The 17,948-nt window shown below is 32.6% G+C and overlaps 1 protein-coding gene across 1 annotated transcript in view; it reads left to right on the plus strand.

Moving 5' to 3' along the window:
- Positions 1-17,948, plus strand: part of LOC125070854 — a 175,147-nt gene that overhangs the window by 73,688 nt on the left and 83,511 nt on the right. The window contains exon 4 of the mRNA XM_047680846.1: positions 13,086-13,119. The gene's annotated coding sequence lies outside the window, so the exon portion shown is untranslated. The remainder of the gene's footprint in view (positions 1-13,085; positions 13,120-17,948) is intronic.

Genomic DNA, 17,948 nt, shown 5'->3' on the forward strand with positions numbered 1-17,948 from the left:
AATTACGTTATAGGCGATGTCTAGACATTGATTTAATTAAACGAATTGCCCAAAAGCCTGTCATTGACCAGATTTATAGTCATACTCAGTTGCTCGTTGGTAAACAGATAACACTTAAAAAACTGATAACCATTATACTAGATCCAAACAAACCGACCGAATCGAACCAAAACTTTAGTTGAATTTAAAATTTACAAAACGGTTCAACATTCTACGTAAAAGTACGACCGACCGTCGATCAGCTATTTGAATTAATTTTTTTTTCTGCGTGATTGTCATTGTCGTTTAGTAGCACGAGATGTCACGACGAAACCCGAACTACAATGTCGTATTTTATTTACCCTCTTTTTCATATTGTTGTTTTTTGTCTTTGTTGGTTTATGGAGAATGTAGAGATATTGACGTCTCCATTGCGATTTGTCACGCTTTGCCGATGGGATGACGCTGCGATTTTCTTGAAGACGATAAATTTATGTTCACAAAGGAAATGCAACCATTTGTAAACATCATAAGGTCTATTTTTATTTACGTTAATATTATTGTCGTGAAGTTAAATATAGGCAGCATAGACCCCGTGTAGAGCTAGTGATGACTTAATTTCGGTCATTTGCTATGGATATTGGTTTACATATCAGGCTTGCGTTTAAGACCTTTTATAATGGCACTCGCTGTAAAATTATTGTAGGCACTTGTTGCTTTTTTAACTCTGATGTTCATTAAAATGATATACGTTACTTCGCTATCTTGCAAAAAATACTTTAATTTTATCCGTCACTCATATTAAAGAGACCTCTTTCGCAGTAATGACTTTCTGAGTATGCGATCGCAATTTTAATAAGCGATATTAAAATAATATTTTTAGTAACATAAACTTACCGCAAATATATTTAACATATTAAACGATATATTGCTTGGAACATATATATTTTGAGTTGACTTATGTAAAATGTATAAAATGGGTCATTTGTTTAAATAATCAACGTAAATAAATAATTGTAATCTTTATCATGATCAGTCAACCACAATCCACTGCTAGACTTCTCCCAAAGAGCGTGAAAGCTACCGGTTTTCTGCGTTCAGCATCCTATCAGGTCTCGTTACCTTCTCCAAATCTACTCTAGAACTCGTCTGCTCAAACGGCCATTGGTTCTTAAGACATATGTGACCAGTCCTCAGCTATTTCTGCTAAACATGTAAGCTAATACGGTAACTCTTGTTCTTCTGTAGATAAGCTCATTTCATCGCTCAGAGTACGCTCCTTAGCAAGCTGAACTGCCTTGAATTTGTAGACTAGCCCTGCAGTTGGTGTCTACGCTTTGGCGTAAGTCATATAAAATCTCGATAAATTCGACCAACATGTAAAACTCTTTATAGTAAGTTTTATAAAATTGCTTACATTGGTAACTACCAATGTTACAAAAAATATTAATAAAATAGATAAATTATTGTTTACAAGATTGTATAGATTATTTATTATTCGTTGACTTGAGCTATTATGGTATCATTGTTAGTAGGTTGGACTTGTTATTCGTTGATTTTTATTCATAATCCATTCATTTAATTTTATATCCGTTCTGAACCGGTGGTTGCTTTATATTTAGTTTAATTTTGTAAAATAACGATTCAGTTCTTAAATAAATCGTATTTAAGTTCGTTTTTAATGTTCAATTAAAAATGTCCACAAGCCATCAACTGATAACATTTTATTTATTAAATTCAAATGAATATTTATATTATTCAACGTATTTGTTTTGACGACAGTACCAACGGCACAATAAATACAGGGAACAAGCCAAGAAACAACTGAAACATATCCTCAGGAGATATCCACAACAACGTGTAAAGGAACCCACTGTATCCCATGGAGATATAGGTTTGTTCTCTGCTCGACGATTTACTTTAGGAATATTTAATATGTTTGCGGATTTTGAATGTTTAAATATATTCTGCTATATTCCCTTTTGGTAATAATTAAGATGACCAAGTGGTTAAACACGTTAATCTTGAGCACCACTGAATTTTCATGTGCTTAATCTGTTATGAGCCGAGATGGCCCAGTGGTTAGAACGCGTGTATCTTAACCGATGATTTCGGGTTCAAACCCAGGCAAGCACTACTGAATTTTCATGTGCTTAATTTGTATTTATAATTCATCTCGTGCTCGGCTGTGAAGGAAAACATCGTGAGGAAACCTGCTTGCCACATGTGTATTCCACCAATCCGCATTGGAGCAGCGTAGTGGAATATGCTCCAAAACCTTCTCCTCAAAGGGAATGGAGGCCTTAGCCCCTGCTGGGCTAGGCTGCTGGGAAATTTACCTACTGTTAATGTAATGTAAAATGTAATCTGTTATATTAATCTCTTGCTCAGTAGTGAAGAAAAATATCGTAAGGAAACACGCGTATCGGAATTTAATCGGCCTGATGTGTATCCTGCATTGGATTGGAGTCCAGCAGCTTTTTAATTTGGATATTATTGAATCAAACAGCTGCTCCGCTTGAATTCTCACGCGTCAAACGTTCCGGCTCCACCACTGTAGGCCGTAGTTTAGAATTATATAATTTATAATACACATCCAGTATTCCGAATATATAGTGGTCTTATCATTTAATTTATTCCTGCACCATATCGAAAAGTGCTTATAAAAGTCTCATTGAAAAAATAATATTGAGATTTTAAAACAATGTTCTTATTGCCAGTTATACTCCAGACACTTGGCAAATAACAACTAGGTAGTAATAAGTGTGAAACTTCGACCTTCAGGACAATTTCGCCATAGTCAGTGTGTATAATCTAATTATACGCGTCTAATAAAAATAATCTGATTGTCTAATATTAAAATTAATAATAAGTACCTTGCAATTAATAATTCATTAAATTTAATTTATTTACTCTTTAATTTATTTAATTGTGCCTGTTCTATTACCAATAACATCAAATATAGTGAAAATAACTTCGTTATAAATTAGGTAGGCATGTGTACAATTTCATTGAAATCCATCCACATGTGTATTCACCAAACCGCACTGGAGCAGCGTTATGGAATAAGTTCCAAACCTTCTCCTCAAAGTTACTTACTCACTTACTATAAATATTTATTACACGTAACTAAAATGTCGAGTAGGGACTATACCTCAACAAGACTATACTGTAAGATTACATCGAGTTTACGCACATAAATTACAAAGCATTGTGTTACGTTGTTTTGCAACTATTGTATTGTTAATTCTATGATGTATATTGATTAAAGCCAATAGACAAAGTGGGAATAGCCTATGGGGACATTATTTATAATTTAGATTGTTATTGGAAATTGCAATTAATATAAGTAATAAAGGAACTGAATTGAGTGGATATTAGAACTGTTGGTGGGGGCTGGAAAATTAATCTGTACTGTTATATAGCTGAAAGGTTTGTTTGATCTGATTTGGTTTGGTGGTAGAGCTTTGTGGTACTAACTATTCATCAGATATTCTATCACCAAACAGAGATACTTAGTATTGTTGTATTTCGGTGTGAAGGGTGGGTGAGCTAGTGTAACTACAGGTACAGGGTACAATATCTTAGTACTCAATGTTGGTGGTACATAAGCAGTGACCACTTACCACCTGGTAACCAGTTTTTCAACCCGCCTACCAATAATACATAAAAATAAATAAATATGCGACGTTTAACATTGCAAATTTATAAAATGGCTTATGTCAAAATAATTCTATAGGCAGATGTTACCATTTACTATCAGGCGGGGCATGTATTCGTTTGTCTTCATAATATACATAAAAATTGTATCTTTAGGTCTGTAATTATATGTATATTTGTGACAAGGTTCCATCATTTAATATGTAATGTAAAATATATGAAACTATATATAATTATTATTATTAAAAGCATACACGTCATCAAACAGTTCATCTACAAATCTACATTCGAATTTCGGTTGAACAAATATTATCGCGTTCCGTCATTAATTTGCATACAATTTCAGCTAAAAACATGTACTTTGCCGTAATTATAAAATCACTTGCAACAATTTGTATGGCTTAATAAACATGGCTTGTTCAGAAATTACATGGGCTCGGTTTTATTTGTTATGCGATATATTGTTTAAAACTGTTTCACCTTCGTACTTCAATTATTCAGAGATTACAACATTCATTTTATTATCAACTTCAATAATATATTTACGATAACCGAATATTAATACGTTTGCTTGTACATTTCGATCGTTAAATTTTAAATGTGCAAACGTAACGATTTTAATTATTGTTGTTTAATTTAAATAATAAATAAATATTGGACACCATCACATACATTACTCTGATCCTAATGTAAGTAGTTAAAGCACACAGTTGTGTTATGGAAAATCAGAAGTAACGACGGTACCGCAAACATCCAGACCCAAGACAACAGTGAAAACTAATTAACTTTTTCTACTTCGACTCGGCTGGGAATAGAACCCGGGGCCTTGGAGTGGCGTTCGTGAAAACCGATGTACACACTACTCGATCACGAGGTCGTCATTGTTTATTAGGCACCATTATTGTGCCTGTAACTGCTTAATAAGTAAAAACAGCCAGTAATATTTCCACTGCTGGATTAAGGCTTCCTTTACTTTTCAAAGAGGTGTGAAACTTAGTCCTCCAACCAATGCTGGTTACACGTAGCAGACTCTCATCCACCACATACTAGTTCAATCACCGCTGAGCACGAACTGAATGACAAACACAAATTAAGCTCATGAAAATTCGCTGTTGCTTTACCGAGCTCAAACTGCGTAAAAAAATATTTTAATTATTAATGTTCCGTTATGATAAATGAATACAATGAAATTATTATTTTACCGAATTAATATCAACATTAAAAACTATGAATTAAAAAAAAAAACAGCTGTCATAAAAATTTTTGAAATTGGAATTAAATTATTACATATGACCTTTTCAATGACAGCAGCGAATTCCCTTTAAGTTCGGATTAATATACAAACCAGCGCTATGATATACAATCATAATATATAATGTACTGTTGTATCATGTGTAAATTATTGATGACGCCTATTGCACGCGCAATAATCCGTTATTATGACAATTTACATTCTAAACGTTATTTTAGAGCTTCAATTTGTAATAATATGCTCAACTATGTTTCAACGTTTCTGAACCATAGAGAATAACATGGCTGACTTACTGAACGTATAAATTCTTCAGCGAGTCTATGAATTTAATAGTACACTATTCTTGTAGTATTTTATATGTTGAAACGTTTTTATTTTTTAAATGTCGAATGTAACAAATTGCATGATCTTTATTTAAAAAGAAGTTTACTTTATGGTTGAGCTTTGTGGAAGATCGCCTGGGTAGCTAACATCCACTCATCAGATATTCTGCCGCCAAACAGCAGTGATCATTTATAATTTATTGTTAGTATTGTCGTGTTCCGGTTTGAAGGGTGAGTCAGCCTCACTACAGGCATAAGGGACATAACATCTTATTTCCCAAGGTTGGTTGGTGGCGATGTAAGAAATGCTTAATATTTTTTAACAGTGCCCTTTTGAGCACTTACCGTCAGCTGGCTCGTTAGCTCGTTCGCCAAGCTATATCATAAAATACATAAAAAAAGTTTTTTTTTTTTTTTATCACCTACTTTTTTTAAGTACATACAATTTTAATTTGTGTTTATTTTAATAATAAAATTCTCATTATAAAATATATTCATACAAGCGCGCCTTTTCAAATTGCTCCTTTGTTATCAAAATTATCATAATATCATTTAGTTTACGACGCATAATATATGCGCCATTATATAGTGCCATGATAATAAATAACAATTAACTCTATGGTGTGACTTAATTTAATTAACACGAAGCAATGTTATTAACATAACTGACACGGTGCCACGCACTTAGAATCTTATGTCGATATTATATTCACATACGCCATCTTGTAAATCACTGAATATAATAAGCGTCAGCAAAACAATTACGTAATTATTTTTTATATGTATTATTTTTATTTTAAGCATAATTATGATCAGAAGAATTATAAATAAAGGCAGTCGTCGTCGACGTCGGAAGGTGTGAATGTGTAAAAAAACCGCCCGGGCAAGATTTTTTCAAGAATTTGTTATAGGCAAGTTTATATTTATCTAGTACTTGGCGATGAAGGAAAACATCGTGACATAACTTGCAGAACTCGTGGCGGCTGAAATGATGCACTTCACAGCGCATCGGAATAACGTTATTCTTACTTTAGAACTGTCGAATTAAATTCTTCTATGAAGCAACATATTACAAAATGTTGCCCAGCAGGCGGACAAATACAAGAACCATACAAGGTTGAAGTAGTTTCAAATTGAATACCATAATTCCTTTTTTTTTATTCAGAGTTTTGATAGAGAATTTCTCAGTCTTTCTGCTTTACCCCATTTTAATTTAGAAGATAAGATATCTTTCTACAACAACTTGTACAACAATATATTAATTAATAGAAGTTCCCAAAGGACTCTGAATATATTTAACGAATAGGCTTCTTTAAAAATCTTTCTGAACTGCAGACATCGTTGCAGTCATTATAATATAATTGAAAAGAAAAACGTAACGCGGCAAAACTACTACGCTCGCATACCAAATACCTTAACTGGGTCACAGTCTGAGTATATTTATAATTTATGTTACTAAAATATTAATCCTGTTCTATTAGCGACATAATTTCGAATCTACATATTCTATAGAGCATTTTGAGAAGTCAATTGGGAAGTCTTATTACAAACAAAGGTAGTTCAGGGAACCATGGTATGGATTTAGTTAAACTAATTTTAAACTTAACCTAAAGTCATAAAGTAGCATTTTATCAAACTATAGTTCATATTACACACGCACTAAAAACAAAGATAAAAGATGAAAAGAATAAATATAGATATAGAAGATACTGTTGTCTTTCTAGTATAGTAGTGGCCAAATTGCTCACCTAATGGTAAGGGATCACCACCGCTCAAAGACATTGCCGCTGTTAGAAAATTTACCCATCCTCTACATCGCCAATAAGCCATCAACATTGGGAGCTAAAATGTTATGTTCCTCATTGCAGTAACATTGGCTCACTCACTCTTCAACCCTTCAAAGTATATCTGTTTGGCGGTAAAATATCTGATAAGTGGGTGCCGCCCAGACGGGCTTGCACAAAGCACTAGCACAAGTAAATTATACTGGATCTTTTTAAAATAACCAATAAATAATCAAGTTATAATAATAATAATATTTATTTTAACAATATAACCATACATTATTTCCAGCAAGTCGCTTATATCTACACTAATTATTATTATTTTTTTTTTTTAATATTCTTACTAATTTGACAAAAACATACCACTAAACACGAATGAAATAAAATTTAGTACAAAAAAAAAAGAAAATTTATAATAAATTTATGATTATATCTTTTACATATTTTTTTAATAATAAATGGCAAACTATGTCAAATCAAAGGCGAAATATTTTCGATAATATAGTATGTATGTATTTGCATTTAAGTTATAAATCGTGATATTCTTAGATTGCATCCGATTATTCATAGATCACCACATTAACTATTTAGATACTAACTTCACTTAGATACATAGAATAGAACCAATAAAGCAGTTACTAATACACCTTGCTCAGAATTTGCATCTCAAACGATTTCCCGCAGGATCGGTGTAGCAAATGCACAGAGAAATCCGAGGACGTAAACCACTTTCAGTGCTAATAGAAGCTTCGTTTAAAATTGTATATTTATTGAATATTTTGATTGATATTTAGATTTTGCTAATACTAGGTAATGAATAATGATTTAGATATATATTTTGTACATATCATTCATTAACTAGAGTTATATTTTTTTTTTATGATATCGGTGGGCGGACGAGCATATAGGCCACCTGATGGTAAGTGGTCATCACAACCCATAGACAATAGCGTTATAAGAAATAACCTTTCCTTACATCACCAATCCGCCACCAACCTTGGGAACCAAGATGTTACGTCACTTGTGCCTGTAATTACATTGGCTCACTCACCCTTCAAACCGGAACACAACAATACTGTTTGGCGGTAGAATATCTAATGAGTGGGTGGTACCTACCCAGGCGAGCTTGCACAAAGTTCTCTTCCTTTCTGGTAAGACCAAGCTTCTTTCACTGAACGTTGTCTGTGAGTTATGCATCAAACATAAATGAAAAAAAGGCATAAAAAATAATTCCATCGTAAAGATGATATATTATATTTTAATTTACACCGAATCGAGTGGATTATATAGCGTAGTGTACTAAATATGTCGCAATAAATACAATGGAATTCTAATTATAATTCGGTACTCGGGCTTCGTGATCGTTACACGCTAGTCATTTTCGATATTCAACTATAATATGTTATTGGAATTGTATTCCAGTGTCAGAATGGAGATGCATTATTGTTATAATTTTCGTGTGAAATGAACGAAATTGCAGCAGTTCTCTTAATTCTCTGTAAGTCGCATTACGGTATAATGTCACAATTATCAAGCCTTCGATTAAATTATTGGTCGAAAGATTTACTACAATTCAAATTAAAATCCGCAACGAGCCGTATCTGTTCTTAGAACGCCGTAGTGTAATTTAGTCTGATTTTAAGACTTTCAAAGAATACATTCGAAATAAGAACGTTGAACGAATTAATTTTTTACGTAAGTATATTTTTTTATTGTTGAAATTTGACACATGCAGGTTTCCTCACGATGTTTTCCTTTATTGAGCCGAGATGGCCCAGTGGTTAGAACGCGTGCATCTTAACCGATGATTTCGGGTTCAAACCCAGGCAGGCACCACTGAAATTTCATGTGCTTAATTTGTGTTTATAATTCATCTCGTGCTCGGCGGTGAAGGAAAACATCGTGAGGAAACCTGCATGTGTCTAATTTCAACGAAATTCAGCCACATGTGTATTCCGCCAACCCGCATTGGAGCAGCGTGGTGGAATATGCTCCAAACCTTCTCCTCAAAGGGAGAGGAGGCCTTTATCCCAGCAGTGGGACATTTATGGGCTGCTTATGTATGTATATTTTTTTATTATTTCTAAAAGAAAACAACTCATTTTAAAAGGTCATCATAAATTATTATATTTCCATAAAAATGAAAACTCTGCTATATGTGACCTAGAAAACCTTGACACTGACATAAATCCCTAAGAATACTTACACCTCAAAAATAAATAATCGATAATATAAGATCATATTAATTACAATCGACTCGTTTTAATTTTAAACGATTCAGTAACGATTAAGAACATAATTTATCATGGCGCGATAAGAATGTGTTTTGACAACACCGGATTGTGTTACACAGATAACGTTACTAAGTTAACGTTACAAGTGACTTACTAAGTGAACTCATTAATATATTGTTACCAAACCAGACGTGTATGGTATATGAATGACTAGGGCGTCTATATATTATATTAGTATTCCTATGTATTATAAATGCATAAGTGTGTTTGTTTGTTTCGCTTTAACATATTAACTACTCAAGCGAGTCTCGCGAAATTTTGCATATATGTATATTTTTTTTTGTGGCATTTGTTGACGGAGTATATGGGCGATATAAAAAAAATGGTGGGCAATGTTGACTATTAAGTACACGCACATCGAGATAAAAAAGTTGGCTAATTTGTTTTAGTTCTTTTGTAGTGCGACACTCAATCTTGATACATAAATTATCAAAGTTCAAATATTAGTTATTCAAGTAGACTTTATATTTTAGGTATTTTGTGTTCTAATTACACTGGCTCACTCACACTTTAATACAAAATAAGGAGTTTTACTATTTAGCATCAGAATAAATGATGAAAGCGTTCTAACTCAGAGAGGCTTAAATTCCGACCATTTTTGGGATTAATGTTTCTATGAAACATCATTACTCTTTTATAGACTATAAAATGTTATGTTACATACGAGTGGGCTTGTTTATTCTCAATTAAACATTCATAATTAAGCAGATTTCTGTTAAATTAATTAAAGATTTAATTGACGTGTACATTATTTTTAAATAAAATTAAAAAAATACCGGTGTTTTTTTTCTCTTTTGTATAATAATTATAATTAAAATCACCAACTGACCGTTAACTCTTCAAACGAAAGCTTTCACAGAAAAACAATGTTCATTAAAACCTTTTTGAATCGGCCCTATTAACAATTACGCGCCGGAAACCTGGCTGGTTGGAAAGGCGATAATAATCTATGCTTTTTAATTATACCAATAGGCCCCGCCCGGTGTTGTAATTTATATGAAAACGTCCAATCATATTAACGTTCGCTGATATGGAGTGTCATTCCAGCACGGAGAATATTAATCACTTCGTCGTTATGGTTTTAAAATTAGAATCCAACGGTCACTGTTTCTCTTTTTTTTTTGAACATTAAAATTTTCAAATATGATTCGATTTGACGTCCAATTGAACCGGTTCGGAATGATTACTATTTTTTGGATTATCGATATCGGATTTTATCGATTATTTTCGAATGGCTATCATTGAAATCGATATATGTTGAATTTTCTTTCAGAGTTAGCAATGTGTGAGATTACGGGAATACTCGAATTATATAATATTTGTGTTTTATTTAATGTATGGAATTACTCTAACATTTAATCAACTGACGACCTCTTTCCCGGGTTCGATTCCCGGCCGAGTCGATGTAGAAAAAACTCATTAGTTTTCTATGTTGTCTTGGGTCTGGGTGTTTGTGGTACCGTCGTTACTTATGATTTTCCATAACACAAGTGTTTCAGCTACTTACATTGGGATCAAAGTAATGTATGCGATGTTGTCCAATATTTACGCTTGAACATAATATCTATTCAGGACATAATTCATTAAATTAATAAGTTAAAATAATCGTATTTAAAAAACTACAGCGTTTTTTAATAGTTGCAGTTAATTCATAATGCTTGATCTTAAATTAACTTCAAAACTCTCTTCAAAATTATAGATCAATAAATATTTTATTACCACAGAAATGTATCCATTAGCTGAACATATTAGCGATAGTAGACTTTTATACATTCGATTAGAAAACATTTACAAATATAATAAATATAATTTAATGCATCCATAAATATGATGTTACGTTTAAAAATAATCTATACGATAGTTCTGTTTGTTCGATCGCTCTTATCTCAAAAAGTACCAGAACGATTAAAAAATATACCTTTTTTAAATAGCCACCTTATCAGGGTAGGTTAAACTTCACGCTACAGTCCTAAGAAGCGGAACAATGACTATAACATAACCAATTTAGAAAACTATTACTACGAGTATATTACAAGTTATACTTGGTTATGTGTATAAAATGTGCATACATTTATCATAAATGTGGAACTAACTCTGTCTGTTTGTTTACTCATTTACCACCTTGACTTGAACCCTATCCACTACCCTACCGAGGCCTTACTTTTGATCCCTAACACCTGCGAAAAAGCCCCAAAATGCGAGCACAGATGCGATAACTAGTAACATAAAGGCAAAAAAAAACAACATTCCTGCATAATTTTTCCCGATGTTTGTTAAATAATTTCCAATAATATAATTTAAACAAATATTGAAATTTTCAATAATGATCTTGCAAAAACTAGTGATCCAAAGACGTAAAACCACAGAACACAACTAGTCTATACATAAAACGTAATTTACAGCTGTTGAGGCGGATGCCTTCACACAAATTACAATTCAAAATAACATATTCTCTTACCGACACGACTGGCTATCGGGAGATACGAAATTAACTATAATTGCTTAATTCAGAGACCATGTTTGCTCAGTCCGTAAGGCTGTACGAGAGGGATGGCAATATAAATATTATAAAAGACGATAGAGAGGGAACGTCTTAAGAAATTGGTTGATGCGTCTGTCTTCCAGGTATAAGAAGTAACGTGTGAAGGGATTAAAATTGGAGTCATTATGGAGTCAGGTTTGGATAGTAATGATGTTCTTGTAGAAAAAATGCCGTTTCTTAAGACAGGCACTATAAGTTTGGGAGGATAGTCATCTGGTGGGAAATTACATATGGGACTAAATCACTTCTAGTTATTGAGCACTCACATAGAATACCTTATAAATAAATATTCCAGGGCTGATTTAAGGTCTCCTATAATTTTAAGTGAAGGTCTTAGAGATTATGTTGTTATGCTGATCGGATATTTTTTGGTAGATACACATGTGGCAAAATTTCTCTCGACACATGCACGTTTTTTCATGATATTTTCTGTGTATAATATATTGGAGTAGCGTGGAAGGATAACCTTCAAATTGATAAATACCAGAAGTAGGTTGTATATCAGTAAGACATTTAAAGGCTGAAAGAATCCTTCAAAGGTAATTATGATATCATTAAAAAATCGACAGTAATTTATGATTACATGATGATTTATAAAATTTTATTGTCATTAACAAAAATTTAATAGAAAAAACACGTACATAATAACGAAATTTGTCTTGAGTACATTGTGATATCATTCATGATGCTGGAAACTTTTGCGATACTAGATAAGTTTTGATATGAATCTGTGAAAAACAATCACAATCGTAATGATGATTAAAATAAAAAGAAATCATTTTATTTTAGATTACAAAAAAAAATGAACTTGACTACATATTTTTATCTATAGTTCTTTTGTAACTGGTACTAACTAAACATAACATTATATTAACAGCCTGTAAATTTCCCACTGCTGGGTTAAGGCCTCCTCTCCCTTGGCGGAGAAGGTTTGGAGCGTATTCCACCACGCTGCTTCAACCCGTAAATACAGCGTTTTAACCACTGAGCCATCTCGGCTCTCGGGTGTCCAGCTCTTCTCTTGAGATGAAATTGTTAATGACTTTAGACCAAAACGTGTGTAACTAAATGGCTGGACTGAATTTCATGATTTTACGTCCTTAGATTGGACCCGGTGGAAGGTACCGATCGAGTTCCGAGATTTTTTTTTCTTCTTTCTTTAGATGGGATGAACATCTCGTCTTATATACATATATATGTATGTTTTTGTTGTTTAATCTGTCACTTTACTTTAGATTTTATTTTTTACAGATACTGTCCAGACCCGTATGCAGACATTAAAGAGGTGAGTTATAAAATTAGATTTACAAATCTACGTATATTGAGGAATAAATTCTTCGCCACATCTGCCTTTATAAATGTTTCTACTGTACTGATGATTCGAATTATAAACGTTTATTGTTATCTATCGTTCATTGTTTGTTTTTTCATTTTTTAATATGTTTCGGTCAAAATTGTTGATACCTCACTTGCTTTTTGGTTTTAATGGACTTCCATATATGGTTTCTCTCTTTCTATCATTACTTACTTGACATTAGAAAGAAGGAGAAACAGTATTATTTAACAGAATATCACCTAAACAACATTTCCAGTTAAAGCTGATAGTGATACGTTACCAAGAACTTAGTTAAGTATTTACATAATTCGGAGCTAAGATATCATGTCTGTTGTACCTGAGGTTACACTGACTTACTCACTTCAAACTGTAAAACAATATTAAGTATTCTTTAAGGTAAAACATTTGAGTTGTATACTTAGACTTCTGAATCCGTTGTAATAATTTCCGTGGTTGATGGTGGGTGATGGAAGTTCAACCACTGAGTGTAACTACTTAGTGCTATCCGCGCTAATCCAGACAGGTTGCTCGTATAAAATATATTATAAAATGGCTTATTGAAAAATATATTCACAATTTTATGATGAAATAAAGAAGTAAAAATCGTAAAACACGACTTAATGTACTTCACTTGAGCGTGACTCCATAAATTTTTAAAGTTATTGGTTATATATCTGCACAATTTATTGTGAAAATATTGATAGTTAAAATGACATAAACAGTCGAGAAAATAAACTGTTAATATCTGTATATTTTTTAGTTTTAAAACAGTCGTTATTTTTTATTCTATGTCACGCAAAACTACTAATTCGATTTTTATGGAACTTTTCTGTTATATTTTCATAACGGACATCGTTTGAAACACATGATAATATACCGAAGATCGCGGGCTGACAGACAGACCAGTATCATTTGATCTTATGCTTAATTCGTATTTGTAATTAATTTCGTTCTTAGCGGTGATACTAGATATCATGATATCCACAAATTTTGGATGAAAAGGTGCAACGCAAGTGTTTTTTGGATGATGAATGTAAGTGGATATGCAAGTCGGATGGTAAGTGGTCACCACAGCCACGTAGACATTGATGCTGTAAGAAATATTAACCTTTCCTTCCAACATTGGGAAATAAGATGTTTTGTTACTTGTGTCTCTATTTACAGTGGTTGACTCACGCTTCGAATCGAAACACACCTATATTGCTTTGGCTGTAGACTATCTGATGAGTGGATGATATCTACCCAAATCAGTATGCACGAAGACCTACCACAGTTTCCCAAAAGAATGAGCCACCCATACGGGCATCCACGAAGATCTCATTTTCCCAAAATTAATTTTCATATTCGAGAATATACTTTACTATAATTATATATATTATATCATCATAATAAAGTATTTAAATTGAATTTATATTCAATCCTATGCAATTATATGTAAGAATCGAAGTCACATTACAATTATTTTCTTCGGACGGCTGAATGAGCGGAAGACGAGCGAAACTAGGTTATATTTCTTAATCAATGAGGTGTCTCCGCTCCATAATTTATTTTCATCTGATTCTATGAACAAAGCCTATATTGACTTTGTATTTACGATTAAATTAAAATGACTAAACATTAAATATACTTCTGATTCATTGATTTATTTGTATCAATAACTGTTTACATTTTATTGATAAAATAATGATCTGACTATAAAAATTATAAATGTGATTTTTTAGATGAATCCTTGTTACTCAATCGCGCCGAAACAACGCTGAACGGATGAAAAGATCGGAATGAAATTTGACACAGTGGTATAATCTACCACTGCCTAGTCTGGAAAAGCACATATGTGTATTTTTATAGGTAACATCTTTTGAGTACTAGAATTCGCATATTGTTAAAAAAAGAAGCAATTTTTATATAAAAAAATAATAATAAATCGTATTATGTTATTATATATATATATATATATATATATATTAATATTGTAAATCAATAAGTTTGATTTTCTGTATGTCTGTTTTTTTGCTTTTTCACGATCCAATTTCACCAATTTTGATGAAATTTTGGTATGAAGCAAGCTTGGACTCCAAGGGATAAAGGCTAATTTTATATGCCAACCCACATAACATATGATAATACAACCCCTAAAACTACTACTAATATTATAAAGCATGTGAAAGCAAATGTGTCTGTCTGTTACCACAGAACCGAATTTTTGGTATTAAGAAACTCAAGCAAGGACATAAGCTACTGTATTATACCTAAATTCTGATCAACCCCTAATACGCAAGCAATGCCACGGTTGACAGCTAGTACAAATTAAAATAGATCACTATTTATATATAAATTAACAATTACAGAGTAAATATAGATCGGAAACAAATATATCAATGAGTCAATATTGAATCTATTGTAATATTATTATATTAGATTTACTTGTCAAATATTAAAATAATTATTCGTTTTTTTTTATATAAAAAAAAAAATAATAAATTAAAATGGATTTAGTGAAATTTGTTTAAGTTTAAGAACAATATTACGTAAATCTTTTTGAAAAAAACGGCGACAAACATTGTATAGACACGAGGATGAATAAACTAATAAAACTATTTCTTGATGGTAGGGGTGGTAGGGTTTACTTTGTGGTTGGGCTTTGTGCAAGCCCGTCTGGGTAGGAACCACCCACTCGTAATATATTATATCGCCAAAAACTCACTATTGTTGTGTTCCAGTTTGAAGGGTGAGTGAGCCTTTGTAACTACAGGCACAAGGGACATAACATCTCAGTTCCCAGGGTTGGTGATGTAAGGAATGGTTAATATTTCTTACAATGCCATTGTCTATGGTCAGTGGTGACCACTTACCATCAGGTGGCCCATTTGCTTGTCCGCCTACAGATACCATAAAAAAAACCCACGACTTCGCGAAGTCAATACATCCATACATACATACATACAATTTTGAGACACGGTATTCGTTTCTATAAGATTCCACGGCTATTTTTTACTTAGGCTATTATTACTTTGATAAATAAGGCATATTACTAAAAAAAAAAATTATTTTTACATTTCTAGGATATATATAAATTTAATAGTACTTTATTGACATAATCTGTAATTAAAATGGTGGAAAAGTTAAACTACTGAAATTCTTGGCGGTTCTCGGTAGAATCTGCTCTCCGAACCGGTGGTAGTTACATTTGATTCGACGCTGTAACATGACGCTTCAAAAGCGATTTAAGTGCTTAAAAAATAAAAAATAAAATTAAGTTTTAAAACGTTAAACGATTCACTAATAATAAGAAAAACACAATTATATTAAAAATAAATATCGTATTTAAAAAATAGAGCAATGTCCTGTTTTAAGGAATAACTAATTTTCCTATTTATCCCCAATTAAGCTTAAAACTTATAGTAGGAAACATTGCTAGACGGCACGTAATATCATCGCGCCATTGACGCTTCAAAGCAATTGCGATCGTACATAAATAATACCTCCTTGATATTGAGCGACCGCAGTAATGATTACGTTTCATGTAATTTATATGACACCATATCTCTAAAATATGCTGTATCTGGCATGAACATGTCAGAATTATTTAATTGTATATTTTACGTAGCATACGTTGTATTAAACCACAATATTCCAGTGGTATTAAGGTCTTGAAATACGAAGGAAGTCATACCTATTTCTAAATGCGAAAGTAGCTCTGTCTGTACCTGTGTTACGCTTCACGGCCAAACTACTGCACCGTTTTTGATAAAATTTAGTATATAATTAGTTTAAGTCCCAAATAGGACATAGGCTTATTTATGCCTAAATTTTGAGGACCAACTCCTAAAACTCGAGCGAAGCCGTATGCGAAAACAACAAAAATGTATTAATTATCAAAGAATATTAAATTAACACTTTTAGTGAAATATAAAGTGTACGCCATATTAATATTACGAAACCGTGGACGACAAACTATTACTAAAGATTCTTACAGATTCTTATACATAACTCTGTTATATTACAATGTAACTACACAATAACTAATTAATGTTGTAGTTTAACTTTTTACGTTCAAAACGTTGTTACGGCCAATAAATATAAGAAATTCAGAGTCATCGCGAAACACGTTAATGACTGTTGTAAACAAGGAAGAGTGATGAACGTCGGACCATCAATCTGGAGAAACATTCATTCAATTATAGCCTTTATTAGCAACGAAATACGTACTCGAGTGGAAAGATGAAAGAGCGTTTGTTCAACGCAAACAAAGTTTCTTCTTTCTCTGATGTACAATCAAAGTTGTACGGCATATTTCTCCGAGTATTTCGGGGCAAAAGGAAATTGCTAGCCTCAGGCAACGACCATTATATTCTTTTATATTAACGTAATCTTGCTCGCTTAGATTTTTTAAATCGAGCCGCTCCTTATTGTGCTTGCATAGACAGCGTTGCAAGATTTTTTTTTAAGTGGCAATCCTATTATGACGCCCGCTGAAAATCCGCTCGAAAATATTACGTCAGAAAAAATTGACGCTCTTAAAAAAACATCATTGAAAATAAAGCGGGTTATAAAATGAAATTTAATCAGGCATCTCGAATAAATCAACGCAATTAAGGTTAAACTTTTTGCATCGCATCCACAGATAATTTAAATCCCTCATAAATCCGACTGACGCTTGTCAACGCGAAATCTCTTTCCTCGAAAACAGTTCTAAATTCAAGTTTGTATATGGAACGTTTATTAACTGCCAGTCCGACATGTTAAAACAGATGTTCCGTCTTCGCTTGACGGATGGG

The sequence above is a fragment of the Vanessa atalanta genome, chromosome 18 (genome assembly GCF_905147765.1).
Source record: "Vanessa atalanta chromosome 18, ilVanAtal1.2, whole genome shotgun sequence".
NCBI lineage: Eukaryota > Metazoa > Arthropoda > Insecta > Lepidoptera > Nymphalidae > Vanessa > Vanessa atalanta.